Source organism: Saccostrea cucullata, unplaced genomic scaffold (assembly GCF_032062105.1).
Source record: "Saccostrea cucullata isolate Sc308-1 unplaced genomic scaffold, CSIRO_AGI_Scuc_v1 ctg6657, whole genome shotgun sequence".
NCBI classification, from domain to species: domain Eukaryota; kingdom Metazoa; phylum Mollusca; class Bivalvia; order Ostreida; family Ostreidae; genus Saccostrea; species Saccostrea cuccullata.
The window spans coordinates 14,484-28,966 of record NW_026930407.1 but is presented as its reverse complement, the minus strand read 5'-3'; positions in this window follow the sequence as shown (position 1 = coordinate 28,966).

The following is a 14,483-nucleotide window of genomic DNA, read 5'->3' as shown; positions in this document are numbered from 1 at the left end:
TAAAATAAAGGGCCATGTCTCCTCACAAGGGGAGATAATCAAGAAAAGACAAAAATAGGGTGGGGTCATCAATAAATCTTCTTCTCAAGAACCACTGGGCCAGAAAATCTGAAACTTATTTGGAAGCATCCTAGGGTAGTGTAGTTTCTAAATTATTCAAATCATGACCCCCAGGGGTAGGGCAGGGCCAAAAAGGGGAATCAAAGTTTTAAATAGATGTATATAGGAAAAATCTTTGAAAATCTTCTTCTCAAGAACCACTGGGCCAGGAAAGATGAAACTTAGACGGAAACATCCTGGGGTAGTGTAGATTCTAAATTGTTCAAATCATGACCCCCGGGGTAGGGCGAGGCCACGATGGGAATCCAAGTTTTACATAGAAATATATAGGAAAAATCTTTGAAAATCTTCTTCTCAGGAACCACTGGTCCAGAAAAGCTGAAACTTATGTGGAAGCATCCTGCAGTAGTGCAGATTTTAAATTGTTCAAATCATGATCCCTGGGGGAAGGGCGGGGCCACAATGCAGAATCCAAGTTTTACATTGAAATATATAGAACAAATCTTTGAAAATCTTCTTCTCAAGAACCACTGTTCCAGAAAAGCTGAAACTTATGTGCACATGGAAGCATCCTGGGGTAGTGTAGATTTCAAAATGTCTAAATTATGATCAGTGGGGTAGGGTGAGGTCGCAATATGTATTAAAAAGGGGAAATCTGGTAAAGAACAGAATGGTCAAAGCTTCTCAGGTGAGCGATGTGGCCCATGAGCCTCTTGTTTTATCAAAGTATCAGACTCAGAAGTCTCTCAATTACCAAGTTATGGACATGAACATTTGTGAAAACAGCTAGACAGACAGACAAGGTAATTCCTACAGATCATCAAATTTTGATTGGGGTATCAAATAATGATATTTATTCTTCTAAGTGGTTTAGATACTGAGATATTGACTGGATGATCCTCTTTGACTTTGTAACACGAACTTTCAAGGAATCTTGACAAATTTCAGAAAGTAAACTCTGAATTCCTTGTTCACCATCCCTCTTCATAGCAAGCTTCAGATGATGTAGGCCCAATCCACTGTTGGCAACTTTTGATGCCATACATTTAGTTAATGTTTTTTGTTCAATAAGTGGATGAAGAGTTAAAAACAAACATTTTGCTTTGTTTTTAAATCTAAATATACAAACTGCTGATTGAACAGTAAATGAAAACTTTTTCATAGTTTCCATTGACGGGTCCGCCTTCTGAAAAAGGCGAAGTAAGGATTCCACATCTTCCATGGGATCATGAGCGTTGTAATGCTCTCCAAACATCTGTTCATATAACACAGACTGTGAATATGAAATTTGATTAGGAATGACCTCTCTGAAAAGTGGCAGGGTGTCAAGAAAACCATGGACACCTGAACTTAAGAAATCTTCCATCAAATCATTTTTCTGAAGGGCATTAAAGAGAACTGGAATATCAAAACTTTTGCAGTTATGCCCAATAAAAATTGAGTTTTGGTAGGATTTTGCAAAGCTGATGAGATTTTCCAAAGCTTCTCTAATGTTAACAGCATGCACTTCTTTTTCATGGTGATACATCTTTCCATTTTCATACTTCAAACCTGTTATTTCTTTGGCTTTAGGAGAGATTCTTTGTTTTGGTTTGATACACAGATTTAAGGAATCTCCTTTCAAATCAACAGCTGATAACTGTGTGATATGGGAATCATGCCCTATAAAACAATTTTAGATTGATTTTAGAATAGATTCATTCATTACCAAGCAAAATTTATGAGGCCCATGGGCCACAACACTCATGTGAGCTACTGGCCTGGCAGAATTTTTTTTCTCAGATTTCTCTCATTTTACATACATGTGTAACAAGAAATCTGTGAGCCAATGCTCACTAGTAATACCCCCGCTTTGATGTGAATAATCACTATCAAGTTAATATATATACACAAGTTCAATTACGGGCAAATGCACAGGAAAATATGAAGTTGAAATCAGATTCACGTCTAAATGAATCCCAATATATAACATGTCTCAACAAAGAGTGTACTACATTTTCAAGCATCTGTGATGAGTAGTTGCTGAGAAAATTGTGACAAAAATTTGTGATGTATGAAACGAACAGACGCACAGACAAATAGGAAGTTGACATCCGATTTAAAGAAAAATGTATCCCGATGTATAGCATGCCTCAGAGAAGATTGTGGTTTAATTTCAAGCTTCTGCAATGAGTAATTGCTGATAAAATTGTGACGAAAATTTGTTACGGACAGACACACGGACGGACACACAAGGGTAAAATAGTATACCCCCTCCTTCGGAGCGGGGGTATAATTATTCAATTTTGCGGACAAGGTATGGTGCATCATATGAACAAACTTGAATCCCCTACACCCAGCGATACTCTGTGTCAATTTTTGGTTGAATTGGCCCAGTTGTTCTGGAGAAGAAGATGGAAATGTGAAAATTTTACAACAACAACAACTTATATTGTGACCTCGCGATACCTCTTGTGGTAATGACTTGGACAAACTTGCAATTGAATCTACACTACCAAAGGATGCTTCCCTACATATGTATAAGTTTCTTTTTTCCTGGCAGTGGTTCTTGAGAAAAAGATTTCTAAAACATACCATAAAATTTTCACTATTTCTGAATTATTTCCCCTTGGATAAGGACGAGGTCCTTCATTTGATAAAACTTGAATCTCCTTCATTCAAGGGTACTTTGTGGCAAGTTTGGTTGAAATTGGCCCATAGGTTTTAGAAAAAAAAATTGAAAATGTGAAAAATTTACAGACAGACAGATGGACACCACACAAAATGTGATCAATAAAGCTCATTTGAGCTTTTAGCTCAGATGAGCCAACAAAGATGTTTATAAACACTGAAAACATTTTTAAAAACTAGATGCTGTTATGAGTCAGTAATACCTATACTAAGGCATTTGCCTCTAAATACACACTCGTACATATTGGGCTTTCCAAGAAAAAGTCAAAATAATTCTATAATTTACACAGTACATGTATTCGTCACATTGAGTATAATATTCTCAGACCCTGTGACTATGTGACCTATGACTCAGAGTCTCTTCTATGTATTTTATATGCTTCATAGGCGTCGGAAGGAAATTGAAAGGGTGGGGGCTAAACCAACAAAAAAGGTAAAGCCCAATTTTCAATACATAGAAAATGTCTACCTTTGCAAAAAAAAGGGTGGAGGGTTAAGCCCCCCCCCCCGTTTAGAGTATTTGGCCAATTTTAACCAATTCACATAGAAATCATTATCATGCATGATTATATGGACATCTGTATGCCGGTCTGTCAATTTAACCATGGTCATCAGGTCATATCTATTGAATGAGAAGAGTCAAGGCATTTGTATTAATTGATATGTATTAGTGTTTACCTGTGACATTGGCATGATCTGTGACATTGACCTTGAAGCTTAACTTGTACTTTAAATTTCAAAAATGTTGCATTTGCTTATAACTTTTGATTGAGAAGAGATATGACTTTCATATTTTATATGTACATTATTCTTAAGAATTCAATATGTTTCCCAGCATGCTATGATTTTTTAGGTCAGGTGAGTAACTCAGGTGACCTATTGCTATCCGTTTTTGTCCGTCGTCGTCTGTCGTGCGTCATGTGTTAACATTTGAACATTTTCAGCTTCTGCTCTGAAACCACTGAACCAATTTCAACCAAATTTGGTATACAGCATCTATGGGTGGAGGGGAACAAAAATTGTGAATTTCATGGTCCCCGCCCCCCTGGGGCCTGAGGGGTGGGGCCAAAACCACTAAAATTATTGCAATCTTTAAAAATCTTCTTCTTTACTCCTGGACATCAAGCAGGCAAACTGTTGGCATGAATGTAATGAGCATTGAGTCCTCTACCAAAATTGTGAAATTCATGGCCCCAGGGTCAGGGGTTCTAGTGCTAGGGTGGGGCTCAATAGATTATATAATGAAAATGCATTATTTCTTTGAAAATCTTCTTCTCTGCTCCTGGGTATAAAATAAACTAACTAAGCACATAGTTATGATGAGCAAGAATGCCTCTTCCAGATTTGTGAATTTTATGGCCCCAGAGTCAGGGGTTCCGGTGTTAGGGCGGGACTCTATAGATTATATAGTGAGAATACATTAATTATTTGAAAATCCTTTGCTTTGCCCTGGGTTTTATGCCAATGATCCAAGTATATATATATTTATTATGAAGAAAGGTGCATCAAGCAAAGTTGTTTCTTTATGCCCCCAGAGTCAGAGGGGGTTGGGGGGGTTACATAGTCTGAAAATAAATTATTGCTTTGAAATCTGCTCTTTGGTATTAATCAACCATTTTATGATAACATTTGCAAAATTTTGAAATATGTAGCCCATGGGTTAGCAGTTCCTTTATGAGTAGCACAACTGGGTATAAAGTGGAAGTGCATTTTCTCTTTGTTACTCTGATCTACTTCTGGGTATTAAGTAAATAGAGTAAGCATTCTAAGTTAAAAATTATGATAAGCAATGGTGCCTCTTTCAAAATTGTAAATTGTGAATTTCATGACCTCTGGTTTAAAACACGAACCAAATTTAATTGTTTGAAACTTGTTACACAATACTCAGTTGACCTATGAGGCCCTTGGGCCTCTTGTTAACCTATGATGTTGGTTTTACCTAATATTCAAAATAGGCTGATGAGTATAATGTAGGAGAATTTCAGGGAAGAAAAGTGTGACAGAATGACGGACAGATGGATTGACATGAGTAACAACAATATACCTGAGCTTTATTTAGAAAAATGGGGTATAATTACCTAGTCCAGTGGTTTCCAGGTCAAAAAAGATAAAATTGGAATCTTCTAAAGCAGTTTAATTAACATCCTGGTATACAGGTTCCCTTACTGGTGGGGGGATGCTTTCTATATCTTCGTTTACTTCTGGATCAAAGGAGCACCCTGTATTGTATGAGGTCCCCTCCCTGACCACAACAGCTCCTGTCTTTTGAAGTCTACATTAATAAGAATTATATCATCAGCTTTTTGGGAGGATTTTAGAAATGCTTACAATATAAACTAGATCTATACTCAACAAAAAAAGAACTGCATATTCAGATAAAACATGATAATCTAAGTTTTTGGCTCACCTGAGCTGAAGGCTCAAGTAAGCTTTTCTGATCTCATTTTTTCCGGCGCCTGTCTGTCTGTCCGTCTGTGTGTGAACTTTTCACATTTTCGACTTCTTCTCAAGAACCACTGGGCCAATTTCAACCAAACTTGCCATAAAAGCAGCCTTAGGTGAAGAGGATCCAAGTTTGTTCAAATGAAGGGCCACGCTCTCATTCAAGGGGAGATAATTAGGAATTAATGAATATTTGGTGGTATGTTTTAAAAATCTTCTTCTCTAGAACCATTGTGCCATGAAAGATGAAACTGATGGGGAAACATCCTCAGGTAGTGTAGATTCAAGTTTGTTCAAATCATAACCCCCAGGGATAGAGCGGGGCTGCAATGGCCGACTAAAGTTTTACGCAGAAATGCATAGGAAAATTCTTTAAAAATCTTCTTCTCAAGAATGACAAAGCCATAATTCATCATATTTATATGGAAGCATGCTCAGGTAGTGTAGATTCAAATTTGTTCAAATCATGACCCCCGGGGGTAGGGCGGGACCACAATGGCCGACCAAAATTTTACATGTATCATTGTGGAGGGTCATTATATTAAAAATTATTTAGATTTCCACTCAGGAAATTAATTTTTTTTTAATTACATAGTTCGTTGAAGCCGATTTCTTTGGACTTTTCTTTTGGCTGGTCTCCTACATGTATTTTTAGCACACCTCAACGATGTTGGGGGGAGCTTATGTGATACCCTTGGCGTCGGTGTCAGCATCGGCGTCCCAGGTTAAAATTTTCGGAGCAGTTTTCTTTTTAAGTACTTCTTTGTCCTATATTGATTAGACATGCATGGATGATAGTTCTGGTGTGTTTCATTGTACCAGTCAAAGTTACAGATGCTGCAATTTCAGCAAAGGAATGATCAGGTTAATGTTTTTGGAGCAAGTTAACATTTTTGGTGCAGTTTTTGGTGTAGGTTTCATTTCCAAGTAACTATAAGCCTTATGTTTACCAAACTTGTATGGATGATACATCTAGGGATGCATACTACCGGGCTTGCTTTGGATGCTGAATTTGACCTACATTTTCCGGTTGAGTGAACAGGTTAAAGTTTTTGGTAACTTTTGAGTTCTTGCATGGACGATACATCTTAGGATGCACATTAATGAACTTGCTTCGGATGCTGAATTCGACATACATTTTTCAGATAATAGACCAGGTAAAAGTTATGGGTGCAGGTCTATTACCAAAAAACTATGAGGCTTATATAACATTGTATAAACCAAACTTGCACAAATGTTGCATCAAAAGATGAAAACTCTCAAATTTACTTCAGATGCTGGATTTTGATTACATTTTCATGAAAAAGAACTAGTTTAAATGTTTAGCTCACCTGAGCCGAAGGCTCAAGTGAGCTTTTCTGATCACATTTTGTCCGGCGTCCGTCTGTCTGTCTGTCTGTCCGTCTGTCCGTCTGGGCCAGGAAAGATGAAACTCATGTGGAATCATCCTCAGGTAGTGTAGATTCAAGTTTGTTCAAATCATGACCCCCGGGGCAAAGGTGGGGCCAAAATGGCCGACCCAAGTTTTACATAGGAATGTATAGGAAAAATCTTTAAAAATCTTCTTCTCCAGAACCACTGGGCCAGGAAAGATGAAACTCATGTGGAATCATCCTGAGGTAGTGTAGATTCAAATTTGTTCAAATGATGACCACCGGGACAAGGGTGGGGCCAAAATGGCCGACCCAAGTTTTACATAGGAATATATAGAAAAAATCTTTAAAAAATCTTCTTCTCCAGAACCACTGGGCCAGGAAAGATGAAACTCATGTGGAATCATCCTCAGGTAGTGCAGATTCCAGTTTGTTCAAATCATGACCCCCGGGGCAAGGGTGGGGCCAAAATGGCCGACCCTAGTTTTACATAGGAATATATAGAAAAAATCTTTAAAAATCTTCTTCTCCAGAACCACTGGGCCAGGAAAGATGAAACTCATGTGGAGTCATCCTCAGGTAGTGTAGATTCAAATTTGTTCAAATCATGACCCCCGGGGGTAGGGTGGGGCCAGAATGGCCGACCCAAGTTTTACATAGGAATATATAGGAAAAATCTTTAAAAATCTTCTTCTCCAGAACCTCTGGGCCAGGAAAGATGAAACTCATGTGGAATCATCCTCATATAGTGCAGATTCAAATTTGTTCAAATCATGATCCCCGGGGCAAGGATGGGGCCAAAAGGCTGACCCTAGTTTTATATAGGAATATATAAGAAAAATCTTTAAAAATCTTCTTCTCCAGAACCACTAGGCCAGGAAAGATGAAACTCATGTGGAATCATCCTCAGGTATGTATATTCAAGTTTGTTCAAATCATGACCCCCGGGACAAGGGTGGGGCCAAAATGGCCAACCCAAATTTTACATAGGAATATATAGGAAAAATCTTTAAAAATCTTCTTCTCAAGAACCACTGGGCTAGGAAAGATGAAACTCATGTGGAATCATCCTCAGGTAGTGCAGATTCAAGTTTGTTCAAATCATGACCCCCGGGGCTAGGGTGGGGCCAAAATGGCCGACCCAAGTTTTTCATAAGGATATATAGGGAAACCTTTTAAAATCTTCTTTTCAAGTACTTCAGAGCTTAATATGATTAGTGATATTTATATGGAATCATCCTCAGGTAGTGTAGATTCTAGTTTGTTCAAATGATGACCGCCTGGAGGGGGTGGGGTGGGGGGAGGGGAGTAAATTCAAGGCCGATGTGCTCAGGTGAGCGCTGTGGCCCCTGGGCCTCTTGTTTATGTAGGTCTATTTCAAAGTATCAGATCAAAATTGCTTAAATATTTTCATTTTTGGAATGTACATTTTTTGTTGGTTAATTGTGTGAATTTGCCTTACTTAAAGACAACATTTGTTGAGGTGAGATCTGTCTTCTCTGATTACCTATGTTTTTTCTAAGATTTTAATATTCAATTGCGAATTTTGGATACACTAGAGATTGGAAGCTTTAGACACTTAATACAAATATTTAATTTATTGCGTAAATTTCTTCCAGGAAATAACTTGTACTTGTAGATAAATTTATTAGGGACAAACGTAAATTTTTTTTTTGTCATAAATAATAAATCTATTTAAAGAGTTTCATAATTTTTTAATAATACATGTACCTGTGAGAAACGGCACATAATCATGTAAGGGATTTCTGTGCAACAATTAACATGTATGTTAAAATATCCATAATTAAACGAGTCATAGTTCAACCTACAGATAAGATTGTCAACATTTACATTAATAATCATAAATTCACACCCTTGAGTAGAAATGTAAACAAAAATTACCGTCTCCTTTTCATAGTAATAAATTTAATCATTGTATAAAAATACATAATATTTTAAGCCTTATTTTTTAAAATTGATTTTAGAGGGTTTTGATAAAAATTGTTGCCAGTAGAAAAGTGAAGTCTATCTCATTGTCGACGCCTGCAAATTCTAGGTGCATACCGTCTAAAGTAATCCATATATCTTTTGCGACCTAAGTGCTGTTGGATTACCAATGTACATGTACGGATGTCGTGCACAAATACCAGCTCCTTTCAGTCTCTTGTGAAACAATTTATGCACTTTTATGCTGATTTTTTTTCATCCAGCAATTATAGCAGCAGTTTACAGCAAGTTCTCAGTCCCTTGAGGTGTCAAGGGGGGCGGGGTCTGACGGTCCAGCCTTGTCTGAATCCGACAGGGCTAAATTGGCTAGGTTATGTTATAACACAACATTAGTTATAATATTACACACATCCCAAGATTTAATTTTGAATACCTGAAAGGCTGTCATAGGACCTACCACTGCCCCTTTTTTGCCACCCTGCATCCACAGCCACAATAAGGTACACATCATTTCTGAAATGTTCAAAGTAATATTTATTTTTAGTTTTATAACCATGAGTGTTATGTTTCAATGCTTGCTTTACTTTATAAAAAAACAACAACATATTTTTAAATCTCTTCAAAAGTCAGCATACATCTTCAAAGATTTTGTTTTTCGGGGGGGGGGGGTTAATTGGTTACAGAAAGTCTTGGTCTTGTTTTACATAAAAATACATAAAAAGGAAATTTTAAGATTTCAACCAAAGATGACATTCATTAGTCTCATACTTTGTTGAAGCATGTGCTTCCTCCTGAAGAGCCTCTTCTGTCGAGTCTTTTGCCTCCTTTTCAAATGCTACACCTGTCTCCTTCAATCTAGCATTAATCATTCTGTGGCTAACTGTTGGAATATTTAATTCTGCTAACAAATTATTCAGTTGTGTCTCTCCTATTCCAGAGTGAACTAGACCTGTTTATAAAAAATATCAAAATTGGTTTAAGTTATACCCCTTAAGAGCATCAAATCTCTTACCTTTAGACAAATCTATATTTGTCTCTTTTATAATAGTTTACTAAATAAATAATTCTTTTGTAAGTTAAAATTTTTGAAATCACTGTACCTGCAGCCAGTTTAGTATTGACATCCCATATTCGATCATGTCGTTTACCAGTTGGAATACTGTTCAGAAATCTGCAGGTTGTATTATGGCATTGTACCTACAGAATAATACATTTCATGCATTAACAGAATAATACATTTCATGCAGTAGTGCAATAATTTATGTGTTTCCTGACATTGAAATATAATTAAAATAAATGTAATACACCGTATATACTGTAATAGCTATGCATGATGTTTACTTTAAATACATTCACAGTATGCAAATGACAAAATTGGTAGCTGCAGATCTGTAGCTCTCTGAAAAAAAATATTGATAGACCGGAGAGCTACAGAGCCACCCATTGAAAAAACTGTATATTTATTGTGCACAGAAAAGTGTGCTCGATTCTTGATTAATTTTTCCAAATTCTAAGCTCAATTGCAAAAAATGGAAGATTTCAAAAAAATTACTCTCTCCTCTATCAAGTTCTCTCGTAGTTGACATATGAACGAAGCATATTTTCGGTCAAATAATTTGACCGAATTATTTTTGAAACCAAAATAGCAGTATAAATAAGCGAAATGTCCGATGATTGCAATATCAGGGCCAGGAGGACTATTAACAACAATTATGAGGAATGTTTTGTTGTGGAAAGAGTCAAAGATATTTTAGGAACATGGTTAGTAATATTTTGAGATTACAGCTTTAAAAACATGGAGAAATAAATCGAGAACCGAGCGCATTTTTTTTTATTTCTCCTTGTTTTGTGCGCAATAAATAAACAGTTTTTTCAATGGGTGGCTCTGTTGCTTTCCTGTCTTTCAGTATATATTTTTTCGGAGAGCTACAGACTTGCAGCTATTAAATTGGATACACAAACAATTAATTATAATCATATTATTTTACATGTGTATTACTTTAAGCAAAGCTCCAAGGCCATATGTTATGATGTTGAGAGTATGGGTTAGCTGGAGAGGCAAACCACATTTTGCACAGGCACTTAAACCTTCTGCAAGAACATCTAGTTCAATGACTCTTCTTCCATGTTTCCAATCATCAGATGATTGCAATAAGTTTCCATCTTCAGTAATTTCCTCTTCCTTACAAACATTTGACAAATCTGGCACTAAAGAAATTAAAGTAAAAATAAAAAATAAAAAAAAAATTCATTATGGATTTCAAGCCTAAAATGTTAATATCAATAATTATATTTTCTCTCCTTTTTATGGAATGTCATATACGATACATTAAGGAAAGGACAATTTTTTTTTTCTTGTCAAGAAATTTTTGGGTTAGATTTTTTTTTTAACATGAGTGACTCCCTTGGAAAGAAATGTTCTATATCTTGTTTTTAAAATTTATTCAAATATGTATGGCAGTAAGCAGCTGACAGTTGACAGTAAGCAGTCAGCAGTTGGCAGTAAGCAGTTGGCTGTCGTATATGGCATTGCATACCATTTACCCGGTATTCATATGTTTATCTTTTATTTTTTTTTTGCTTTTTTTATTTGCTATTTCTGTTTTTTTTTTGTTTGTTTCTCTCTTTTTTTGGGTGGGTGGGTCGTGTTTTTTTTTTTGGCAATAGTCATATTTTGAATTTCAGTAAAATTGTAGACAGTGAAAATTCTTTTTTTTTTTCCTCCACGGATAATACATCATAGATATATGTATACTAAAACAACCTTTGCATACACATGAGACTTAATTTAAATACTACCAATTAATGTACTTAATCAAAGAATTGCTTTTCATTATACATGTACTTTGTATTCAAGTACTTTGTTTATCTGTTATCACATTTAAACTGATATTTTTTTCCTGGGTCATGAATTGGTAATAAATCATTCTCTAATTCTATAATGAAATTATTTCATATGTTATTTATTAATTTTCATATTTAAAAAATTAAATGCTTCATGTCCATGCTTCATTGATGACTATTCCTTCATTTTTCAATTGAAAACCCTATATGAGGCCCCAATTTGAGAATCTGACGAGGAGTAACTTCCCTTTTATTTTAAAATATAAACAAAAAATGTACTGTAATTTATGTTTTTAAAAAAAATATATAATTTGTTCATTCCATTATAAATATAGCTTAATTTTATGTCTTCAAATATGTCCTGAGTCAGGGAATATTAATCAAAAATATGAATAAATAATAATCGTTTTGCTTATATTATTAATACAAAAACAAATAGGCCTAAAGTTTTCATTTTTTTTTTAATGACATCTCTTAAAGCCACGTTCTAGGACTTAAAACTTATCAAAATATTATGTGCATATGGTATCTATCTTTATTTTTATTTTACTCTTAATGTCTGGTGGGATAACTGTGTACGTTGTTTTACATACATGTATGTTCTGAATGGTCCAAGTACGGTATAGCGTAGCCTGCATGCATGTAACAGTTAGGGTTTATGTTTCAACGTATTCGCAGGTGTGTAGGGCCTATATTTGTAATGTGAATTGAGTATATACTTACAACTGAAATAATTATGGTCAGGATGTTCAGACTTCTTAGCCCATCTTGCAGTTTGAATGCTGGAGACACGTTGGTATTTATTAGCTAACTTGGCTGTTTTAAACCCGTGTTTACGGTAACGTGTCATTGTTTGTTTAAACATTACTTTTCCTGTCGTCTGTCAAACTACATACGCCGTAAATCAGTGCTATATACGAAACGCCAAATAAATAAATAATTTTGTTGCTAAGATACATAATCGTAGTCAATTTAACGAACTGGCAAATTTTAAACAATATAAGATAATTTAAAAAAGAAATTGGCAAACAACATTTTAACAACATCATAGATCGAATAACGGCATTTCGCGTTGCGCAGTTGACGTATTTTCGTCACGTTCGAATCACCTTAATAAAGAAATTAATATTTTTGGTGCAGTTTTCAGTCAACAATTTAATGTATTTAAAAATAAAGCATAACAGAATAAATTAAGATATATAAAGACATGTATAAATGAAAAGAAAGAAAACGATTAAAAGCTGTTCACTTTTGCAAATTCTTTAATTGTACATACCTTTGCAATCTTTCTCTTTGTTCCTGCAAAAAAAAAACCGATACCAATAGTGTGTAATCTTTTTCAGAAGATGTTACAAAGAGAAAAAAATAATAAAACGAAGCATTTCTTTATTAATAGAGAATTGGTTTTTCTTAAAACTCCAAACTAGTAAACTATATAAATAAAATAAATTTTTATTACGTACGGTTGGCATCGACCGCTGACTGTATAAATGTTATACAAAACAATTAAATAAGAAAAATAAAGTTTTGTTAGATACATTTTAGATGTGAACTCTAATCTTCATGAGTTAATTCAAAAAAGCATCTGCATCAATGTGTAAATCAATTTAACTTTTATATACTTTTGTAAATTAAACTAGATCACTAGACTTTTAGTAAAAACTTTTAGAAATTTGCTTCCAAATAAGGGTCGATATGCTGAGGTTCAATTAGACAACAGCTGATTCATAAGAATTCAATCATAAAACCGACTATGAATCATCTCACAAAACTTCAAAATAATAAAATTTGTTTGTAAAACAGAACATAATATTTCCTCAATGATATCAGAACCGATGACACCAAAAGTAATATTACCTCTCGTAACTATTGAGTACGAATTACAAGTATTACTTAGATTTTAGAATCGGGTCTCTTGAACTCTCTACCTTTTAAACTTAGATCTCGTGCTTCACTCCCTTGCTTTAAAAAGAGACTTAAAATACACCTGTTATTTTAAAAAATAAACATGGTTTTACAGTAAGATAGAGACATTATTATTATTTCTAATCACATATACATGTCTGTATTTTATTCATAATTTGTTTAGAATATTTTTAAATCGTTTGTCTGTTTGTTTGATCGTTGTTCCCACTTGAGAATTTTCTCACTTGAGATGCCACCACTAGCTTGCGGTTGAGAGCTGCAAGTATTTTCCTATACTCTGCACTCAGGACAAATGAGCAGAAAGAAATCTTTTTCATGCCAGCACCTACTGCGACTAGGAACCTCGGTATATAAGTCTCTCCAGAAGGATTGGTCTTGACGTCCCATGGTGGAATATAAACGTAAGGATTAACTCCTTAGACCGCTCTTAGACTAATCACTGCGCCCCGCTGTCTACTATATTTGAATTGTAAAGAGATTTAGCGGATTCATTTTGACAGCGCGCTATATAAGCTTTATTTCTATTAACAATCAGAACATAGTTGCAAACAAATATCTTTTCAGGGTTAAGATATAGTGTTAAGAAAATGAACAACATGGGTAAAGCAGCAGGTAGAAATTAGAAAGAAAGAATAAACAACATGCATCGGGAAAAAATAAGTTTTAAACTACTTATATAGCAGTATCTAAATTGGAGAGTCATCCATCGTCGAGTAAACAGGCGCAGGACAATAAATCAAACGAAAAAGAGATTAAATAAACTTCATGTAATAATTAAAAAAATCATCGTCATATTTTCAATTTCAATTCCTTTCTCTGAGGATATAACTTATCAATTCCAAGGAGAATTAAAGAAGATTGATTGATTGTGTATTGTTTAACGTCCCTCTCGAGAATTTTTCACTCATATGGAGACGTCACCGTATGCCGGTGAAGGGCTTCAAATTTTGACCTTTACTCGGCACTCAGGGCCATTGAGCAGTGAGGGATCTTTATCGTGCCAACGCCTGCCGCTGACACGGGGCCTCGGTTTTTAAGGTCTCATCAAGGACCCGCAACTTTCACTTCAAAGTGCCGAGCGCATGGCGAAGGAACAGTTGCTACCCATTTTAACGACTAGGTCGGTCGCGGCCGAGATGCGAACTCACGACCTCCCGATCACGGAGCGAGCGCTCTACCGATTGAGCTACCGTGAACGGTGAGAATTAAAGAAAAAAAACT